Genomic DNA, 22817 nt, shown 5'->3' on the forward strand with positions numbered 1-22817 from the left:
CAGACTCCCTGCTGAGCAGGGAGCCAATGCGGGACTCGATCCCGGGACTCCAGGATCATGACCTGAGCCGAAGGCAGTCGCTTAACCAACTGAGCCACCCAGGCGCCCAGTACATCATTAGTTTTTAATGTAGTGTTCCATGATTCATTGTTTGCATATAACAAAAATTCTTACAAATTATTAGAAGATTCATTCATTAATAGAAAAATAGGCAAAAAAGTGAAGAGCACATTTGAAAAAGAGGTGATACAGATAGCCAAAGTTCATGAGAATACATGTATACATTGGTAGTTATAAAATAAACGAAAAAATAAGACAACCTTAAAGTCCAACAGAAAAATATTAAAGATTTTTGAAAAAGCTATTCTTGGTAAAGGTGAAGTAAAATGGGAAATTCCTTTCACTGATGATGGCAGAGTAAATTGCTATAATCTTTCTGAAGGTCAATTTGGCAGTTTATATCAAGAATTGAATACATGTTCAAATCTCCTGATTTGTTAGTTCTACTTCAAGCAATCTATCCTAAGAATATATTTTAAAATATACATAAAATTTATGTACAGAGGTTTTTATTGTTAAAACCTGAATGTTCCCTAAAATATCCATTATTATCTCAGAGATATTGTGCTTAAAACTGCCAGCCTTGGAGGACACACACCTGGTTTGAATCTCAGTTCTTAAAAGCACTATATCTTTGAGCAAGGTACTTAACTTATCAGAGACTGGTGCTGATCTGAAAGAGGGATGCAAAAAAGCTTACCTTGAAAGGCTGGTCTAAGAATTAACTGACAATATAGCTAAAATGATTTGTACAACACTTAAAATTCCCCAGTACCAGAGTTCAAGAAATGGTACTTACTATTACATGTGGATGAAAACATGTTCTTGGATAATTTTAATACCATTGAGAGAGAGCCATGATAAAACATTAAGTGGAAAAATCCAGACACAAAACTGTGACACACACACACACACACACACACACACACACACAGAGTAAATATTTAAAGGTGTGGTGGAATCTTAGAGGACTTTATCTAATTAATCTATATTTTTTATATTCTTATTTTTAAAGAAATGCACCCATAGTAATTTCATAGCCTGAAAAAAGTGCCTTTAAGAAACTTTTAGGGAATGTGTCCATATTGTATTAAATAGAATATGTGGAGTTAGACTCTAGAAAATTGCATCTAAGGGTTTCCTGGCTGGCTCAGGCAGAAGAGCATGCAACTCTTGATCTGGGGGTTTTAGTTTTGAGCCCCTCATAGGGTGTAGAGATTACTTAAAAACAAAATCTTAAAAAAAAAAAGAAAATTTCATCTAAAGTTCTAGAAGGAAAGGAAAATCTAAGCTTTTTAAATTTTAGTTACATTAATTTTATAGAATGTCATTTAACCTATTCAAATGTAATGATTTACCTATTTTTTGTTGGTTCTTTAGAATAGAATTTGATGAATATTTTGCCTACTCAGTAGGGCAATTTAGGAGTTTCTATCAAAATACAAATGTGGACAATGAGAAAAATACACCATGTGAGTATGCACACAGGTAGGGCACACTTCTGTATTTAGTCAATTAACCCCTGATTATCCATACCATTGCAGGGTATTTATAGTCTTTTCTACAAAAAATTAGTTCCTCCAATGATATCAAGTATATTGTAACTGAAATATATATATATATTTTTAAGTAGGCTCCACACCCAAAGTGGGGCTTGAACTCATGACCCAGGGATAAAGAGTCAAATGCTCTACTGACTGAGCCAGCTAGGCACCACTGAAGAACTTTTTGAAAGAATAAAGGCATTTTCCTAGGTTGCTTCTTTTCATCAATTTAAGATATATCTATATCTAGGGGCGCCTGGGTGGCTCAGTTGTTGAGCATCTGCTTTGGCTCAGGTCATGATCCTGGAGTCCTGGGATCGAGCCCCGCATTGGGCTCCCTGCTCAGTGGGGAGTCTGCTTCTCCCTCTCCCACTCCCCCTGCTTGTGTTCCCTCTCTCACTGTGTCTCTCTCTGTCAAATAAATAAATAAAATCTTAAAAAAAAAGATATCTCTCTCTCTCTCTCTCTCTCTCTCTCTCTCTCTCATCTATCTATAATGGAATATTACTCAGCCATCAAAAAGAATGAAATCTTGCCATTTGCAATGACATGGTTGGAAGTAGAGGTTATTAAGATAAGCAAAATAAGTCAGAGAAAGACAAATATCAGATGATTTCACTCATATGTGGAATTTAAGAAACAAAACAGATGAACCTTGGGGAAGGGAAGGAAAATAAAATAAGATGAAAACAGAGAGGGAGGCAAATCATAAGAGACCCTTAACTGTAGGAAAGAAACTGAGGGTTGCTGGAGGGGAGGTGAGTGGGGGGATGGGGTAACTGGGTGATGGGCATTAAGGAGGGCACTTGATGTAATGAGCACTGGGTGTTATATGCAACTCATAAATATGCAATTGATAAATTCTACCCCTGAAATTAATAATACAATATATGTTACTTAAATTGAATTTAAATAAAAAATTAAAAAAAAGAACAATGTCCACACTTGCTCACATGTGTGTCAAGATGGGTACTTTCTTCTATCACAGTATACTTATCATCTTTGAGATTGATATCAACACATAATAAACAAAGAAAAAAATATATACTCTCCATCCTCAGAGTCTTTAAATTGGCTATTATGCAAAAAATAAATACCTAAATAAAGTGCTCTCTCACCTACCTACATCAGTTAGGATAAATCATGTTATGCAGTAGTAATAACTCAATAACTTAAAGTCATAGAAGTTCATTTATTTTGCCCCTGCTACATGTCTGATGAGGATCAGCAGAAGTGACCTCCTCATTCGTCATTTAGACCCCTGGGTTGCTGGGGGCTTCCACTCCACCAGGGCAAAGGGAGAAATAAAGTACTGGAGCACCAGCAATGACACACTTCCACACATAATGACGTATGCCACTTTGTTCAAATTCATTGGCCAAAGCAAGTCATATTGCCATGGTGTCAGGGAAGTGTAATTCTCTTGTGAGACCAAAGGAGAGAGGAATGCCATGTTGCTAAAAAGTTAGTAATGTCTCCCACACATGCCCAGTAATATTACAGCATCCATTCTAAGGTGAATTCTAATCCCCAGAATCACATTGGGACAAAGAGGTTATTGGAAGGAAGCAATAGATTGCTTTTGGTGGAAGTGTTAACTAACTTTACTGTGGCAATCATTTCATAATATATGTGTATCCGATCCTCACATTGTATGCCTCAAACTGAGACAATGTAATATGTTAATCATATCTTAATAAAAATGGGGGAGAAAACTCCTCAGACTTTAAAATGAAGATTATTTTGTGATGTGGCTAATCAAATGTGACTATCATGCATCCTAGAGTTAAGAAAAACATTACTTTTTTTTAATTGTAAAAATTCATGTTATCTATTCTTCAGGAAAAGATTTCTCAAACACTAAGTTTAAGTGGCAAGAGAAAAAGGAATGAATTTGCAGGACAGAGAAGACAGCAATTTTTCTTTCTACTTTTTACATTTCCTTCTGGTGAGTTTCATGTTTGTCTTCGAGCTATTTGAAACCAGGAGATGGAGCCCTGCAGCTTAAGACATTCTAGCACCGCTTTTCTCTGGGTGTTTCTGAGCAAACTCTTCCCACCATTCAAGAAGTAGCATTTAGGGGCACCTGGGTGGCTCAGATGGTTAAGCGTCTGCCTTTGGCTCGGGTCATGATCCCAGGGTCCTGGGATCCAACCCCGCATCGGGCTCCCCGCTAGGCGGGGAGCCTGCTTCTCCCTCTGCCTCTGCCTCTCTCTCTCTCTCTGACCCTCATGAATAAATAAATAAAACATTAAAAAAAAAGAAATAGCACGTAATTTGCAAGCTTGCAAGGAGAAAAGAAGTTTATGCCAATGTCTCATTCTCTTCACAAATAGATTATAATAGATCGAAAAGAAATATAGCTGGACCATTACGTTCAGGAATTACATCTCGAGAATAGTTTATTTTCTTTCACAAATACTCCTAGCCATGTGATTTTTAGATCATTTCATGCTTATTTTATTATGCTTGGTGCCATAGAGAGTGTGTATCAGTCTATGTTAAGCAGAAAGATACTTCTGTCTAAATCATGACAAAATCTGATATTTGAATCAAGCCTTAAATGAAGGATGGGTATCTTATATGCCAATGAGAGCCAGGCATGCAGAGTGATGGCTGACAGGAGCTGGGTGGGAGCTGTGGCAAATAACATAAAAGCCTGCTCGTGTCTCCCCGGTGTAGCTACAGGGAAATGTAAAACCTGTACTGTCAGGCTTTCTTCCTGCTAAAGAGAAACCAAAACCCTAGATTTTTATGTAGAATCTCCAGATATTTGTAATTTTAAGCTATTTTTAAAGACTTACAAAAACTCTCCAGGCTAAAAATCACCGTGGGACTACCAGTTTATGACTTAAATAGCTGAGAGACAATTTTACATCTATTATCTCACTGGATCCTAATAAGAATGCTGTGAAGTACTTTTTAAAATTGCTGTTTCATAATTATGGGTAATGAGACTGAGCACATTCCAGTAATTTGCCCAAAGTCAGAGCATTAGTATGTATATCTTTTTTTTAAAGACTTTATTTATTTATTTGACAGAGACAGAGAGAGAGAGAGAGAGAGAGCGCACACAAGTTGGGGGAGGGGCAGAGGGAGAAACAGGCTCCCCACTGAGCAGGGAGCCCCACTAGGGGCTCAAACCCAGGACCCTGGGGTCATGACCTGAGCCAAAGGCAGATGCTTAACCGACTGATCCACCCAGGTGTCTCTAGTATCTATATCTTCTGATTCTAGTTCTATAGAGTGTTCTTTCTACTTTTTCAGTTTTTAGAAGATGTTTTCTGAATATTGAAATAGACATGGGATCAGACATCTGGTTATCTCTGTCCTGGTCACAGTTTCTGTGTTCCCACGTGACTTTGAATTTGACCTGTCAGATGAAGGGCACTACTAGACCTCTTGGCTTCTACGGCCACTTCTAATTCTGAAACCCCATTTTTCCCAGCCAATAACCATATATATATATATATATGTGATCCCATGAGATAATAAAGTCATATAGGCTCAGGTCACTAGATTACATTATGGCCATGATAATCTGGGCTACAGTGATTAGTCAGCAGATATAGGGCACCATTCTTGCCCATGCTATTTGCATTTTTGTCATTTTCTTTCTTGTCTCCGCATAATCTAAAAAAGATATCAGATCTGAGACCCTGAGTGAATTAATATTGTCTCTACTTTTACACTAAGAATTATTATGAAATTGATCTTTTACATTTTCCTAAATACATTTTAATCATGTTTAGCTATAAAATTCAGTGGTGAGAGCAGAGATAAAGGGGCAAAAAGGCAATTCTTTCCTGAGTTCTTTTATAATTATAAGCTCTAATTTATGACTCATGCCCTTTCAATGAGTTTCTCTACTCTGTAATGAAATGGGATTCCATGAAATCAGTCTAAGTACTATTAACTCTTTATGATGATTTCAAATATAAATGCCTACTTTTACTGCCTTTTGGGAAAATCCTTTGCATATTTAGTTTTTAAATAGGTCGGGAGACTTAGGAGACACAATTCTCTTGAACTCTTGAACTAAGGATTTTCTCTGCTATGTAGATCACATAGAAGGTGTTGCCACATTCTTTCTCTTATGTTACCTTCTAGGTTACCCTCATACCCTAAGGATCCAAGAAAGGTCCATGCCATACAGAAGTAAGCTAACTAGAGAAGGCACATTTCATTAGGAGCCAGGGTATCACAGTTGTCCAGTATGGGCCCTGAACTTTGTGTATATTGTCCTATCAACTCTTTCAACAACCAGGTGACATAGATATCAGTATTCCAGATTCAGAAGGGTTGCCTAACTTTCCCAAGATTACATAATTAATTAGTGGTGGAACTTGAACCAGAACTGAAGACAGGTTCACAGCTCTGAGAGGTCTGTGCTGTATCATTGTCCTCATTCTGCATTTGGTTGTATGCACATAGTTTCATTTCCTGTCCATCTTTTTTTCTCCATTTTTGAAGAGTTATACCATTAATCACCATATATAACCTGTTCCTAACATCTAGCAGCTTCTTTTCAATATTTTAAAATCCATTCCAACTTATCATTAATACTGAATAAGCATTACAAAATAACAGATAATAGAGGAGAAAAGCAATTGATAACTCATTCCTTAAGTTTCAGCTTAAATATCACTTCTTCAAAGGGACCCTCCCCGGCCCTCCAAATTATATTAGGTAACTCTTGTTAGATTCTCTCACATAGAAATCAGTCCCTTTCCTTTATACCCTGTCCCTATTGGTAATTATATGATGGATTTTTATTTCTAAAATAATATTTACCACCTTCACTGGACTGTAATTCATGAAGGTGAGACCTTATCTTTCTTATTTACTACTCTACCTTAGCATGAAGCACAATATTTGGCCAAGAGTAGGCACTCAAGATATACTTGTTAAATAAATAAAAAGACACATTTTGAGGATCTGATTATTACTGCAGCATGTTTGATGTTCATCTGGTTAAAATCTATTATATAGCAGTTCTCTGACAGATTATTCTCTGTCACCATCTCTGTAAGCGTAGAAATAAAAAAGGCTTTATATGCTAGTTATAAAACTCACACGTTCATTCTTTTTTTTTAAAATTTTTTATTGTTATGTTAATCACCATATATTACATCATTAGTTTTTGGTGCAGTGTTCCATGATTCATTGTTTGTTCATAACACCCAGTGCTCCATGCAGAACGTGCCCTCCTCAATACCCATCACCAGGATAACCCATCCCCCTCCCCCCTCCCCTCTAGAACCCTCAGTTTGTTTTTCAGAGTCCATCATCTCTCATGGTTCGTCTCCCCCTCTGGCATACACCCCTTTTCGTCCTCTCCTGTTATCTTCTTCTTTTTCTTTTTTCTTAAAATATGTTGCGTTATTTGTTTCAGAAGTACAGATCTGTGATTCAACAGTCTTGCACAATTCACAGCGCTCACCGTAGCACATACCCTCCCCAATGTCTATCACCCAGCCACCCCATCACACGTTCATTCTTTACAAAGAATGTCTTCAACTGCAATTTGCCCCTTGCACATTATGGTGGGCTCTCCACATCACACAACGTGATAGCACCTTTGAGGTTTCCTGTTCTCACTGTATAGGTTTCCCAGTGATGTTGGAATCCAGGTCATATGCAGATCTGTTCATCTATGAGTACAGATGGAGCATGTCATATCTATAGGGATTCAGGATGGGTCAGTGGAGAAAAATTCCATTTGGGAGTAAGAAAGTAGAGGATATGTGTTTGAATCCCAGTTCTACACTTTCTAATTATGTTGTTAACCTGAAAAACTGGGATAACATCTATTCCATAAAGTGGTTGTGAGAGGTGGATGAATTATGAAAAAATGCTTTGCAAGCTGTATAGCATTAAATATCAATGATTCCAGTATCTATGGCTATTTTATAAAGTGCATGCAGAATATGTTGCATTGAATAATAAAGTTGTTCATAACCACTGCTAGAAATGCATGCTGCCGTGGATTCTGGCTCATCTGACTATTTTAAAATTTAGCTGCTACAATGAATAACTGCAATGGGCCATGTGATACTTTTCTTAATGGTTTCTTAAATTGGGGGATTGTTAGCATCTACATCTACTGAAGGCATTCTCACAAGTTAGACTGGGGATAATTTTTAGTTCAGAAAATATGGTGGCCAGAGGTCACTGATCATAATACAGTATATGAAATATATTCTAAGCATTTCATTGTTAAACCATTTCACCTTGCTGAATCCATGAATCATGTTATCTTGTCATTAATAGCTTGTCAAATTGACTGAAAGCTGTGTTAATCATTTTCAGAATTTAGAAGTCTTATGAAGAACAGGTGGGTTTACACACTGAATCTAAATCCTCTTAAAATTGATGAAATAGAACTTTATGTCAAATACAGAGGTCTTCTATGGCACCAACCATTGATTTGGGTTGTTAATCCACACTCCACTGAGAAAAACATTATGTCTAACATTCCTGACTGGTTTTATAAATCTTTGAAACCAGCATGAAGTTTATATCTAAACTCCTCCAGGCCTCATTCAAAAGATTTTGAAGTAAGTATTTCTCACGGTAAACATACATTGCTGTTTGATGAAGGGCGTGTTTACCACTGTGGTTTCTTGCAGAAGGAGCAAGGTGTTTTATTCAGAGCCACCAAGCCACATAATACCCTCATTTCTCCATTTTGTTGCCACTTAAAATTATAATAGCTGCACAGATATTAAAGTGAAACAGAGTATGGCATGCAATGTGGAGGAGAGCTTATGTGTGGACTACCCCAAACAACTTAAGTTCCTTACATAACAAAGCACATTGAGCTGAATTTTGCATGTGGGGAATAATGGTTCAAGTAAGTTAGACATTTTGGATCTTTCTACTTGCTTCAATGGCTTTATTTATCTGTAGTCTTGTCACAGTAGTTAATTAAATGAGTTGATTTATACATCTCCATAATATAAGAAAATGCAGGTCAGGTTATGCTTTAGTATAAATGTTAACAATCTTTAGGTGCAAACTCTGTTTTTTGTGCTTTGGTGAGAGACATCATGAGTAATAACCTTCAGAAAGTCCCTACATAGTGCCTGGAACAAAGTAGGGGCTTGCTAAATGTTAGTGTTTCCCCATTGCCCATTTTCTCCTGCTTTTTGAGAACTGACTCACATAGTTTTCTTTGGTTTGGGATTGTTTGAGGTCACAGTCATTTAAGTTAAATTATCACTAAAGTACATTTTTTCTTCATAACATCCATATGAAATTGAGGCTGAAAATTTTGCTGTTTCATAAACACCTTATGGTTTCTTCTGAGATGATTTTGTTTTCATTTTCTACTTCTGATACTTGTGGCATGGACTGAGTTTACAGACAGTCTTCCACCACACTGAAGACCTGCAAATACGAAAATCTAAAATAAACTAGGTAACTATATATAAAATTAAAATGCACTAATGAATAGATTTATCCTTTAAAATTCCGTTTTAGTCTCTTTTTGCTCAAATTATAAAATCGAATGTAAAATTTCCATTGTTGTAATAGAGGAACTCACAGTTTTAGGATCCCTCAGTGTAATATTTCCTCATTAAAAATAGAACTAACAATTTTAAAAACTGGAGTGAGGATGACTGAATTTAAGTTAATGAATTTAATATAGTTTAAATGCGATGGTAAAATTAGTCCTGAAATTTGTGTCTTACCATGTAATTGAGTAATCCATTAAGATAAAATTATTCTTTTTTAAATTTTATTTTTATTTATTTTTTTAGTTAAAGATTTTATTTATTTATTTGACAGAGAGAGAGACACAGCGAGAGAAGGAACACAAGCAGGGGGAGTGGGAGAGGGAGACGCAGGCTTCCCGCGGAGCAGGGCTCCATCCCAGGACCCTGGGATCATGACCTGAACGGAAGGCAGACGCTTAATGACTGAGCCACCCAGGCGCCCTATTCTTTTTTTTTTTTTTTTTAAAGATTTCATTTTTAAGTAATCTCTACACCCAGTGTGGGGCTTGAATTTACAACCGTGAGATTAAGAGTCACATGCTCTACCGACTGAGCCAGCCAGGTAGCCCAAGATAAAATTATTCTGTGTGACAACATCCAACTTTTACCTAAAACAGTATGTGGTCTGTGACAGCTGAACATGGTTGGAAAAAAACCACACAACTGCACATTATTTAAAATTTATGATCACTAATTTCAAATGGGTCAAAAAGGCTGACAATCCTCTAATAAATTGACTTTTGTATTCTCACATGTTTGTTTTACATTTTTTCCTCTCTCCTCAAATCTCTTGCATGTTCTCTCTCTTAGCTGATGAGTTCATCTCTGAGAAATTAGTAATTGGATGAGAAATTACATCATCTTTCCAATGGCAAATATATGAACCTACAGTGAAAAATTGTCCCCACTCTTATCTAAGCTCTCACCCTACACTTGGTTCCCATCTGTCTCACCTGTTTGAAATACATGCTCTCCCTTCATAAAATTCTCCCTCTCTTCTCTCCCATTCTCATGTCTTTCCCCATATCTCCACTCTCCTTTTTAGCAAAACTTCTCAAAATGTGGTCTGCCTTTGTTGCCTTTTTGGTGGCTTCCTATTTTCTTCTCAACCCAATCCTATTTGGATTTCATCCTCACCATTCCACTGAAATGATTACTGACTACCTGGTAAACATTTCCACTTGTTCAGCTAATAGTAGCTCAAAGTTAACACATCCAAATATATCTCTCTATTTCCCTCAGGGGAAACATGTTCCTTCAGTGCTGCTTTGATTTTTTTGTTTTAAATTGAGGTATGATTTATAGATAGTAAAATTTACAAATATATTCATTGTATAGTTTGATGTCTACCTACACATAGATCTTGGTAAACTTCCTCTAGTACAAGATGCAGAACATTGTCATCAACCCAGAAAGTTCCCTCAAACCTTATTTCCTGTCAATACTCCCACATGTAACCTCTATTGTGACTTCTCTCATGATAGGTTAGCCTGGTTTCGAAGATCATATCAATAGAGTCATACAACCAGTGTAACTCCTTGTGTATTTCACTCCAATAATATTTTTGAGACTTATCAGTAGTTCTTAATGCTGCATAGTATCAGTTGCCTGAATATACCACAATTAGTTTATTCCTTCTCTTGATGGACATTTTTCTATGTCATTAATTTCTGCTCTTTAATATTTTCTTCACTCTACCTTCTTTGTGTTTGTTTTTTTACCTTCTTGAGATCAAAGCTTCTATCACTGATTACACACGTTTCCTCTTTTCTAATATGTGCATTTAAAAGTAAAGCGTTCCTCTAAATTGCTGTTTTAGCTGTATCTCACAGATTTTGATATGCTATATTTTTACCCTTTAGTTCAAAATATTTTCTAATTTCCATTGTGATTTTTAATTTGACTCATGGATTACTTAGAATGTGTTACTTAGTTTTAAAATATTTGGGGATTTCCTAATTCTTTTTGTTATTATTTTCTAGTTTAATTTCTTTGTGATCAGAGAGCATACTCTACGATTTTAGTCCTTTGAAATTTATTGAAAATGCTTTATGTCTCAGCATATAGTTTATTTTTGTTAATGTCCCATGTTTACTTGAAAATAGCATATATTCTGAAGTTCTTGGCTCTAATGGTGTATAACTGTCAATTAGGTCCAGTTGGTAAATAGTGTTGTTCAGTTGTTAATATCTTTTTTGATTTTTTTTGTTGGCTTTTTCTATGAATTACAGAATAACTTGTATTAAAATCTCCAACTATAATTGTAGATTTCTCTTTCTCCCTCTGGTTCTGTCAGTGTTTGCTTCATACATTTAAATTCATATTTGTATGTAATACACAGGATTTTTATGTCTTTCTGTTTACTTAGATCGTTTACATATATGAAATGCTTGTATTAATCTCTGATAAAATTCTTTGATCTCATGTCTAATTTGATTGATATTAGGATTTCTACATCAGTCTTTTTATGGTTACTGTTTGGATGATGTAGTTTTTCCTAATCTTTTACTTTCATCTATGTATATCTTTATGTTTAAAATCTGTCTCTTCAAACGGTAAATAATTGGGTCTTTAAAAAAATCCCATCTAATGGGACCTCTTTTAACTACAGTATTTAATCTATTTCTATAGATTTTATGTGATTGCTGATATGGATTTAAGTTAGTTAATTTGCCCTTTGTTTATAGCTGTCCCATCTACTCTCCATTCCTTTATTCCTTTTTTTCTTCCTTCTTTTGCAATAATCAACAGCTTTTCCTCATTCTACCTTGATTGCTCCATTACCTGTTCAGCTGTAGCTCTTTGTGCTACTTTTCTTTAGTGGTCATTCTAAAGCTGTACCGTTCAATATAGTAGCCACTAGGAACACGGGTCCACTTGAATTTAAATTTGCATTAACAAAAGTTAAATAAATGCAAAAATTCTGTCTCCATTGGTGGGCAGTTACATAGGGATCCTGCGATGGGGTATATGAGAGCAGATACCAGTAACAAGAAAAATCTGGGTACTCACATGAGTTTGGTGCCAGTTCCTACAAAGCTGGAAGGGGGTAAAATCCGTCCTCACCTTCTCCAGTCTCCCCTTCTGCTCCTCCTCGCTTGTTTTTTTATGTGAACTCTCCTACATGTCACAAAGGATGAACTCTCAGTGTCCGGTTCTATGCCTCCTTCTCTCCTCACTTTCCATTCCTCAAGCTCTTCTTTACCCCCACAGGAAGACTGTGTGTTGTATTTACCGGGAGCTTGTTGGCCTAGAGTTTACTGACCATTGGACAGTCCCCTGAATGTCCCACTATCAACACATTCCTAAATAAAAGCATCAGTTTCTGTGTGCTTCTCCTCTTGTATTTCCAATCTTGGATTGGTGGCATCAATTTTTCTTGATCTCACTCCAATATTCAACAATTTACTAAGTCTCATAATTCACTAAGTCTTATAAACTAAGTTTCTGAAATATTTCTTAAATGGACTCCATCATGTTTGGTGCTCATAATCTCTTATCAGGTTATGAAACAACCTCCTAAATGAAAGGCCTTTGAAGCTCTAGGAACTTTCTCCCAAAGTGCGTTTTTATAAAATACATTTTCTCTAGAGTTGTGTTTTAGAACTCAAATATAATCACATTGTTTTTCCATGTAAACAAATAAATAACCAAGAACCCATTCACTTCTCATTTTCTATAGAATACCAGTACTACTTCCATTACTACAATTTTCACCACTAGTTTTTCTTTGCTTACTTACATACTATAATTACTACTACTAGCTGTTGCTACTAGTACTATTATTTCTATTTTTAAAAGATTTTATTATTTATTTATTTGTCAGAGAGAGCACAAGCAGGGGGAGTGGCAGGCAGAGGGAGAAGCAGGTTCCCCACTGAGCAAGGAGACCGATGCGGGACTCGATCTCATGACCCAAGCTGAAGGCAGGTGCTTAACCAACTGAGCCATCCAGTCATCCCATTACTCTACATTTACTGAGTATGTATTATGTGCCAGGCAATAGGCGCTTTATATAATACTGGTTAAAAACACTGACTTTGGGTTAGACAGATCTATGTTTTAATCATACTGTAGCTACTTATCAAAAAATTATTTAATCTCAGTTTCCTCAATGGTAAAATATGGATAATCATAAGATCTAACATACTATAATATTATTTTGTGATAATTGAATGAGATAATCCATGTAAAGCACAATAGTTGTACATAGTACTCAATAAATAACAGCTGTAGTTATAATAATCATATTATCTCTTATTTCTAGCTCAATCCTGAGTCTTTTTTTAATTTTTATTTTATTTTTTTTAAAATTTTTTATTGTTATGTTAATCACTATATATTACATCATTACTTTTTGGTGCAGTGTTCCATGATTCATTGTTTGTTCATAACACCCAGTGTTCCATGCAGAACGTGCCCTCCTCAATACCCATCACCAGGATAACCCATCCCCCTACCCCCCTTGAGTCTTTTTTTAAAATGTTTTTATTTATTTGAGAGAGAGAGAGAGCGAGAGAGCATGAGTGGGGGGAGGGGTAGAGGGAGAAGCAGACTCCCCACCGAGCAGGGAGCCTAATGTGGGGCTTGTAACTCCCAGGACTCGTAAATAATGACACCTGTCTTTTCAAAGCTTCTTGATGGTTATTGCTGAGGGCCTCTTGCAGTCATAATAAGAACCACAAGGGCTGTCCAGCTACAGCATTGGTTATGGATTAGCTAAGACCAGCACAAAAGAATGAATGATTGAAAAACATGTATTTAAAAGCATTTGAAGTTGAAAGAAGAAAAGAATTGAGAAGAGAAGTATTTCATCTCTCTCTAACATTTCCTGTGTGAAGTCTCCCACTGGGCTAAGTTGTTCAGTGAACCTCTTGGGATCATCAGCAAGGTTGGACAGCACCAGTGTTGTGGGTTTCACAGGAATATTTTGACCTTTGTTTCGAAGTGATTACTTGCATGACTCAGGAAGTTGGGATAACCTTCCTGGGTTGACCTTACTGTACATTTTATTACATTTTCCAGCTGACTGACTTAGTTGCTGGGAAGCCCATTGTAAAAGGGCACGGCTTACCTGGATTGAATGCCCCACATGCCCTTCAAGTAATTAGGGTCTAAAAACCTCCAGGATATGTTTTTTTGTTTTGTTTTGTTTTGCCTAGGCAGGCACTAAAGTGTTTTCCTGCCTGGCCAACAGAAACATGCAAAAGAGGATCTTGGGCCATGGGACCCAGGACAATTTTAAACAATGAAGAAAGAAAAATGTGTCAAGGGAAAAACTATAAAGCCATCATCATGAAAATAGCACAGGAGATATCAGACCATACAACTGAGGACAACTCAGTATTATGAAACCAAAATGCATAAAGACAAACCACATGAAGGAAATTTAAGAGGAATTAAAATAAACACCACAAATTAATATTAAAGAAAATTGAATTTCCGGAAGTGGCAAAACAAGGAATTAAAATAAACACCACGAATTAATATTAAAGAAATTGAATTTCCAGAAGTGGCAAAACAAGAGCAATTTAACAAGAGCAAGTTTGTATAAATGAGCTTGTAACCCAGCACTGTGATATATAAAAAGAAATTCAGAAATGTTATTACCCACCCCTCCCCCCTTCCTGCTACTCTCTTACAATAATTACTAGACAAACCAAAAAAGAAGGGATTGACATTTTGTTTTTTTTAGAGGTGAAGAGAAGTGGGGGAAGGGCAGAAGGAAAGAGAATCTGAAGCAGGTTCCACGCCCAGCACCCTGAGATCATGACCTAAGCCAAAATCAAGAGTTGGACACTTACCCGACTGAGCCACCCAGGCGCCCTGAAGGTATTGGCATTTAAAAATCCCTACTCTGTGGCAGGCAGTTTACTTAAAATATCTCATTGTCTCCTCCCAACAATTTATGAGATACATATTATTATTGTCATTGCTGAGGGTGCTCAAATAATGTGTCTAAGGTCACATGGTACAGTGGCACAGCCAGGATTAACTGAAGCCCAAATCTGACCTCAAATTTTATCTGTTCATCTCACTGTGCTGCCTTCCAGAATAACCTCATTATAGGAACATCTCTCCTATGACGTGGTGCCACTAAATTGAATCCAAAGACAGAGCAACGGACTGTTCCTAAGTAGTAATGTGGTTACACTGGCAGTTACAGAATATCTTCTTTTTTCTTAAAGAAAATTTTAAAATTGAGAAAAGTATCATGCACACTGTAACAACACTCATAGGCTCACAGAACTAGCAGCTATTAATTACTGTATTTGATGTACATAATTTTTCCTACCAAATAGTACAGATTAAGTCTTTCTGTTTCTCTTCCACTCTCCCGTTCCCTCATCCAGTTCCATTTATAGAAAAAGATTAAATTTGGTGAGTGACAGGTGGCCAGTTGTTTGCTAAAAGTCCTGCTCTCCTTTTCAAGAGTTCAGAGTTGTCACTGGGAAATCACTGTCCAGCCAGTGGTCGCATGTCTTCTAGTTAGCTATGGTCTCATGAATATTTCTTACCAATGGAATGGTTGAAAGTCACTTCCTGCCAAAGCTTTTAAGAAGCAGATGTGTTTCCTCTACATCTCTTTTCCCTTCGGTTGGCTGAATGCAGAGGACAAGGTTGTAGAAGATTGTTAGAGTTTAATTTTGTTTTGGATGTTATAGTTGAAAGACTGAAGGGGTCTGAATCCCTGAATCACTTCAAGAAGGAATAATATGTGATGATGAGGAAAATTTACACTACACTGTTATATGAGCAAGAAATAAATTATTAGGTTAAGCCACTGCAATTTTAGAATTATTTTGTTATAATACGCTAATTATTTGAATCTATTACCTAATGACTAATTAATTTCATATTTTATTTTTGTAGATATATTGCTCAAATTAACTACTTTAATTCTATTTTATACCTATATTTCCTTAGTTAATTATGCTAATCCAGTATTTAATTTTCTGTAGGTATATGACCCTAAGTACTTTAATTAATCCAAGTATTTTTCTAATTAACTTTCTTTTGAATTACCTTAATAGTACAGTTTTTATTTTTTGTAGTTATTTGTCAATAAGATAGTTTTTAGGGGCACCTGGCTGGCGTATTTGCTGGAGCATTCAACTCTTGATCTTGGGGTTGTAAGCCCCATGTTGGATGTAGAGATTACTTAAAAATAAAATCTTAAAAAAAAAGATAGTTCTTACCTGTGTCACTTAAGAGAAACTATATATGAAAAATATAATGTGAACACTGATCTGTGAATTATTTTTCCACAGAAGAGTAGGATTTTAGGATTTTTTCATGTTGATATATGAATGTATTTATAATACTATACATAATACAACATATATATTTATCTAACTAGAAATAGATCATTTTTCTTAACTGCTATATAAAATTCTGTTTTATGACTAAAAGTCATACTATTTATTCACTTCTGATGAGCATTTAGGTTGCTTTCTCTTTTTTCCTTCTATTTTGCTGTTATGAAATCTGCTGCAATGAGTATCTTTCTTTAGTTTCCTTGAGCATAAATGCAAGAATCTAGGATATATGCTTTTACTTAGAATTACATTTTAATTACTCTCCAAATTACTCGCCAAAATGGTTGTTCCAATTTCTATTTCTTTAAAATTTTTTTTTTTAAAAATGTATTTATTGGGACATCTGGGTGGCTCAGTCCGTTAGGGGTCTTCAGCTCAGGTCATGATCGAGAGCCCCACGTCGGTCTCCTAGCTCAGCGGGGAGTCTGCTTCTCCCTCTCCCTCTGCTTGTGCTCTCTCTGTCTCTCAAATGAATAAATAAAATCTTTAAAAACATTTAGAAAATGTATTTATTTATTTGAGAGAGAGAGAGAGAGTGGGGGGCGGGGGGGGCGGGGGAAGGCAAAGGGAGAGGGAAAGGAGCAGATGCCCCACTGAGCATGGAGCCTGGACTCAGGGCTCAGTCTCACAACTCTGAGATCATGACCTGAGCCAAAATCAAGAGTCAGATGCTTAACCAACTGAGCCACCCAGGCGCCTCCCAATTCCTATTTCTATAGTAACATATAGTGTTCCCATTTCCCTGCATCCTCGCCAACACTTCAATGTTCTTGATAATGTGATGATGAGAAATGATATCTTGTTTGAATTTTGTCTGGCTCTTTGGGTTTCCTCTTATGATTATTACCTGTTCATATCTTGTCCATTTTCTGTGGTGTTATTTTTCTTTTTCTAATTCATTTTTGAAGTTTTAAAAAAATAATCTGTATATGAATTTGGTTATCTCTGTCTTTTATATCTCTTACTTTTGACTTTGATTATATGTCTTTGTTGAACATACATTTTAATTTTGATGTAAAACTTATCAAATGTGTTTTTTTGCCATTTTTTTGTATAAGAGAAACTTCCTTATCATCAGTATTACAAATTTATTTCCATATTTTCTTCCAATGTTTAAACTTGTATACTTCACATATAGATCTTTAAATTTTTATTTTATTTTTTTCAAAAATTTTTTGATGTGGCTGCCTGGGTGGCTCAGTTGGTTAAGCAACTGCCTTCGTTTCAGGTCATGATCCTGGAGTCCTGGGATCGAGTCCCACATCGGGCTCCCTGCTGAGCAGGGAGTCTGCTTCTCCCTCTGACCCTCCTCCCTCTCATGCTTTCTGTCTCTCATTCTCTCTCTCACAAATAAATAAAATCTTAAAAAAAAATTAAAAGAATTTTTTGATGTAATGTCAGTGATTCATTAGTTGCATATAACACCCAGTGCTCATCACATCACATGCCTTCCTCAACGCCCATCACCCAGTTCACATGTAGATCTTAATCTAGCTTGGGTTTATCAAGATAGAGATCTAATTTTATTTTTTCCATGTAGAAAATTATCATTCCCAGTATGATATATTGAAGAGTCTACCTTTTGTCTCTGATTTGTAATGCTGTTCTTACACTTTTCTAGCTGTGTGATTTGGGCAGGTTACTTGATGTCTCCATAAAATGGGAATAATAATACTCTCCTCACAGAGTTATTGTAGTAATGAGTCACATATCTATCACTTGGAACAATACCTGGCATATGGTTAGTGTTATGTATTTTATGGCCATTATTGTTTTATGTCATGTCAACAATCCTATTCTTTGGAATAGGAATCTTTAGATAAAAAAGCATACAATTTTATGGTCAGTACATACTTTCATGATATATTAGTCCAACTAAGAGCTGGTCCCTTCAAGAGCCAGCCACTTTAAACTTGCCCTCCTCATCTGAGATAAAGGAACCACATTTTGACATGGATAAGATATAGAAATTATATAACCATCTGTTGTGTACAGAAACACTGTAAACATGATAATTTCTTTGAAGAAATAACATTGACTAAGTATTCTTTAGTATGAATGAAATTGACAGTTGAGGTAATGCCAAAATGTCCAGCCTTTTACTTTCAGAAGTGTCAAGAGATGCCAGCAACTAATTCTGAATTTGTTATGGTGATGGAAATTACAGATGGAGGGGGGAACATAAGGCTTGTGATGACATATGGACAATGAGCAATGGAAAGAGTAATAGACACTAATCAACAGAAATGAAAGTTAGGATGAACGTTAAAGAACATAAAACTGGAAGTAGCCAAGGACGAGAGGTAAATTGTTGCATCTCAGACATAGTAAGGGCAGAGGGAAGATTTGAACCCAGGTCTTCTGATTTCAAAATCCGAGCTCTAACTATACTAGATCCCCTCTTGTATATGGAATGTAAAAAATACATAAGATGAGGTGGCAGGGAGTTAGATTTGAATCCTGCCTGTGTTAGTAATAGGTCTGTGACCTTGCCTAGTTTCTTTCTCACTAAATTGGGAACAATAATAGCTGCCTTCTATGGTTGCTGGAGAATTGAGATAATGTTGGTGATGCCTCTGACTTGTCCAGGTGCCTAATCAATGCAGGTTCCTTCCTGAGAAATTATGTAGTTTGTATGATTAGGAATTAAATTAAGCCATCCTCAGCCTCTTTGTTGTACAAATTATTTCTACAGAAAAATTAGACTTATTTACCTCTGTACTTTTTTTAAGAATAAAAAATTGCAGCAAAATAAAGGGTGACTCTGTGATTTGGAGACAGAAACAGCAGCCTTATTCTGAGCACATGTAAGGACCACACATGCATGTGCACACACACTCATCTGGTGTCCTAGCTGTCCCCCCTCTAACTCAGTCCCAAACTTCTGTCTCCATAATAAAACTTGTTCCCAGATTTGAAAAAATGCCAGGCCTGGGATGATTCAAATTTAGCAAGTATCAGAAATTCTAGAATGGGCTCTCTGTTCCTCCCTGCTCAACAGACAGCTGCATCTTCTGGTGCAGTACCAGCCGTATCCCTGAGACACAATGGTCAAGGTTAGAGTAAATGGATTTGGCCACATTGGGGTACCTGGTCACCAGGGCTGCTTTTAACTCTGGCAAAGTGGGTATTGTCGCCATCAATGACCCCTTCATTGACCTCCATTACGTGGTCTACATGTTCCAATATGATTCCACCCATGGAAAATTCAACAGCATGGTCAAGGCTGAGAATGGGAAACTTGTCATCAGTGGAAAGCGCATCTCCATCTCCCAGGAGCAAGATCCTGCCAACATCAAATGGGATGATGCTGGTGCTGAGTATGTTCTGGAGTCCAGGGTCTTCACCACCATGGAGAAGGCTGGGGCTCACTTGAGGGGTGGGGCCAAGATGAACATCATCTCTGCCCCTTCTGCTGATGCCCCGATGTTTGTGATGGGCATGAACCATGAGATCCCTCGAGATTGTCAGCTATGCCTCCTGCACCACCAACTGCTTGGCCTCTCTGGCCAGGGTCATCCACAACAATTTTGGCATTGTGGAGGGACTCATGACCGCAGTCCATGCCATCACTGCCACCCAGAAGACTGTAGACAGCTCCTCTAGGAAGCTGTGGAGTGATGGCCAAGGGGCTACCCAGAACATCATCCCTGCTTCTAGTGGTCCTGTCAAGGCTGTAAGCAAGGCATTCCTGAGCTGAATGGGAAGCTCACTGACATGGCCTTCCATGTCCCCACGCCCAGTGTGTCAGCTGTGGATCCGACCTGCCACCTGGAGAAAGCTGCCAAATACAATGACATCAAGAAGCTGGTAAAGCAGGCAACACAGAGCCCCCCCCCCCCCAGGGCATCCTGGCTACAGTGAGGACCAGGTTGTCTCCTGTGTTTTTAACACCCACCCTTCCACCTTTGATGCTGGGGCTGGCATTGCCCTCAATGACCACTCTGTCATCCTCATTTCCTGGTATCACAATGAATTTGGCTATAACAACTGGGGGGTGGACCTTATGGGCCACATGACCTCCACGGAGTAAGAGCCTCCAGACCACCAGCCCCAGTGAGAGCAAGAGGAAGAGATAGGCTCTCAACTGTTGGGAAGTCCTTGCCCAACTCATCCTCTAACACATTGAGATCTCCCAACCTTCACAGTTTCCATCCCAGACCCCCTGAACAAAGGGAGTGGCTTGGGGAGCCCTACCTTCTCATGTACCATCAATGAAGTATACTGTACCAAGCCAAAAAAAAAAAAAAGACTCTAGAAGGACAAGAAAATGTCATGACATTATGATATAATATAATGTTTATGGGATAAATTAATTAAAGGTACTAGTAAATAGGTGAGGAAAGTATTTGAGAGGAAGAGAAGGTTCTCCCCCTCAAATCATTGCAAATGTGATTTTTTTAAACTCCTTTTCAGGCAAGAGTGAACTTGGAGTGGTTGACCTGACTTAGATTACGGGGAGCCTCAATGATACCTCAAGATGCAGGGTGATCCTAGGAACAGAACTTGGATATAAAGCCAGGAATATAGTCTTCATAATGTGTTAATGTGAGGATGCTGGTCAGGGAGACAGAACCCACACGTGAGGAGTGGGATAGAGATTGAACACAGACGATAAGAACAAGAAGGTCCAGGATGGAAGGGAAGAGGTAGAACAGGTAATATATCCCGAGTCTCTGGAGTGTGTCCACACAGAACTCTGCGGAGAAAACACCATGAGGGTTCTCAGTTGCCTAAGGCATGTACCACCACCGGGAAAGTCATCTTCTGCACATGTTGCTATAAAATGGGATGAAGACCCAATGTTAGAGAACACAGAGCACGTCATTTCACTGTCAAGAACTTGTAAAATGGAATAACAGGATGTCTGCAAACTGCTCCTAGAACAGTAAACCCATATTCTGAAATAAATGCAATTGTCCAAACAGCGATAATGAGACATTTATGGATGCTGAAGTGAAAAAAAATCCACAGCCTGTTTTGCTGTCAGTGATATATTTTTTCCAGTGATATTTTCAATGGGTTAGTCACATCACATTTTCATATCAGAGTTATAGTTTTTGGGTCCAGCATGTGTCAGTTCACAGCTGAGAGTTTTTTAGACATTTGTTGGCAACACTATGTCGCTTTGTAACCACAGCTTTTTCAATGGAAACCCAGTTTATTCATGTTCAGTGGACATTTCTCTTTTTTATTTAGGAGCTCTCTAAATTGAAACTGGAACTCTCTCTGTCTCTGTTTGTGTGTGTGCATGCATGCATTCATGTCTGTGTGATCTTCAGTTCAATACAAAGTCTTTCAATGTATTTCATGTGACTAGTTACATTAAAGAGGCAGGAAGGGGTTAAACAGTAGAAGCCTGAAGCCAGGCAGCCCAGGAGGATGGTAAAGTGTCATCAGAAAATGGTATGTCACTTTTTAAAAAATCTAATTTATGAAGATATAATTTACATACAATAGAGTTACCAAGTTAAAAAAAAAGAGTCAGTGTTTCCATTCACGTTGCAATTCCATTTTCCTATAAGGTACTAAAATAGATACTGCTTTTCTACTAAAAGTAGAAAACTATAACTTTACTCATCAATAAGGTGCGTGCAGAAGAATGAATCTTCGGTAGGAGGAATTTTGACAAGAGTGAGAGAAAATAAGCACCCTTAAAAACAATGGAAGAAGATTGATCTTAATGTGGAAGTTGAGCACGTACATCATGAGAGACAGAAAGCAAGGACCCTATTGTCACCGTGCAGAAACAACATGAGACACAGACCAGACGAATCAGCAGGATATGGTTTATACATGAAGAAAGAGAATACAGAGTGCATCAGAACAGAGACTGAGCTTTTATCTGTGACTCACTCTACTCTATAATCTTCAGGGTAGTCCATGTATTAAACTAAGTAGCTATTTAGGAAAAGGGTATATGTTACTCATTTCACAGCATGAACTCAGTCATCCTAAACTAATCTATTATATTCATAAAAAACCCAGGAAAACATTTTGCATATATAAAGCTTCATGAAGGTCTCTTTAAAAAAATACCAAAGCTTGTTTATTCCTTCTAATTAACCTAAGCCCTTATGAAAATACACAAAATGAAGAGATTATGACTGGTGTTGCCAAAAATGCCAAATGGAACGAAGGGCCTGCACTCAAATATAGTTGCTAATGCGTCAGTACTAAGAGAGCATGCTGTTTGGGTACGTAGAGCCCACGGGCTCTGTTCTTCCTTTGGTTTGTATAATCCTGTCTTCCACACTTCTGGGAGCCTTCGGTGAGGGGTAAGTACCTGCCACACGCCTGACCTTTCCTTCATTCTTTGCTTACTGTACCATGGGTGTATTTTAATCTTGTATAAACATATGCATGAATGGGTCACGCACATGTATACAGTA

General features: G+C 37.3%; 1 pseudogene; it reads left to right on the forward strand.

Moving 5' to 3' along the window:
• Positions 1 to 19472: 19472 nt before the first annotated feature.
• LOC112832676 (glyceraldehyde-3-phosphate dehydrogenase-like) lies at positions 19473 to 20458 on the forward strand (annotated as a pseudogene).
• The last annotated feature ends 2359 nt before the right edge of the window (positions 20459 to 22817 follow it).

Source organism: Callorhinus ursinus, unplaced genomic scaffold, assembly GCF_003265705.2.
Source record: "Callorhinus ursinus isolate GAN/ISIS: 27379988/994484 unplaced genomic scaffold, GSC_fseal_2.0 scaffold14, whole genome shotgun sequence".
NCBI classification, from domain to species: domain Eukaryota; kingdom Metazoa; phylum Chordata; class Mammalia; order Carnivora; family Otariidae; genus Callorhinus; species Callorhinus ursinus.